Source organism: Triticum dicoccoides, chromosome 2A (assembly GCF_002162155.2).
Source record: "Triticum dicoccoides isolate Atlit2015 ecotype Zavitan chromosome 2A, WEW_v2.0, whole genome shotgun sequence".
NCBI classification, from domain to species: Eukaryota; Viridiplantae; Streptophyta; class Magnoliopsida; order Poales; family Poaceae; genus Triticum; species Triticum dicoccoides.
In genome coordinates, this window is record NC_041382.1 from 708,735,822 (window position 1) to 708,737,017 (window position 1,196).

Sequence of the window (1,196 nt, forward strand, 5' to 3'; positions counted from 1 at the left end):
CGGGATCCAGGGGAGGCCACCGCCGCCTGGAACCCCCGACTCCACCGCCCGACGCTCGCCACGCCAATCGCCGCCCGCGACACCTCGCCGGCCGCCTCGACCGCACCTCCCTCGCCGCACGCCTGGCGCCGCCCGAAGCTCCACGGATCTCGCCGGAACGCTCCCCCGCCGAACTGCCACCCACTCCGCCGGATCTCCCTCGTCGGCCCTCCCCGACCTCCATCACGCCCACTGCCTCGTTCCCTGCAGGCACCTGGTGAGGCCCCGGCCCCCTCTCTCTCCCTCGCCTCGACGTGTGTCCCGTGCATGCACTCACGTGGCCCCGTGCTTCGCGGTCACCGCCCCGACCTCACCCCCGTTCGCCACCGCCCGCGGTCACCGCGCCCCGGCCCGCGCTCGCCGTGGCCACCAGCCTCCCCTGCCTTGGCGACCTGCCGAGTTCGCCGCGCCCGCCATCACCCCCCGCGCGTGCCCACGCTGGAGCCCCTGGCCTCGGCTCCGACCGCGCTCCCACTCGCCCTGGCCTCGCCCGCAGCCCCCTTCCGTGCTGCTCCCGTGCTCGCAGCCGGCCATGGCCTCGCCCCGATGTGCCTTGCCGGGCGGGCTGGTGCCCGTCGCCCAGCGACCGCTCGGGTGCGCCCGCACCCGGCGCCCGACGCCTGTGAACCCACGCCCGCTATGGCCCCTCTAGGCCACTAGCATGGGGGCTCCAGCCCCAGAAATGTTTTAAAAAATATATTAATAAAAATAATTAAATAAATAAATAATAATTAAATTAATTAATTAATTAAGCAATTAATTAAGTTAATTAATCATAATTAGATTAACCTAATTAACTAATTAGTTTAATTAAACAATAATTAGATTAGTTAAACATTAAGTAGACTAAACAGTCAATGACAAACGGGGCCCACACGTCAGTTGACCAGTCAACGCCTCTGTTGACTGCTGACGTCATGCTGACGTCAGCGTGCACTGTTCTGGATAATGTTGAATTAAAATAATTAAATAAATGCTAAAAATGATTTTAATCTTTTAAAATTAATATAATATAAACCGTAGCTCAGATGAAAAACTTTGTACATGAAAGTTGCTCAGAACGACGAGACGAACCCGGATACGTAGCCCGTTCGTCCACCACACACCCCTAACATATCAAACCCGCAACTTTCTCCCTCCGGTTCATCTGTCAGAAA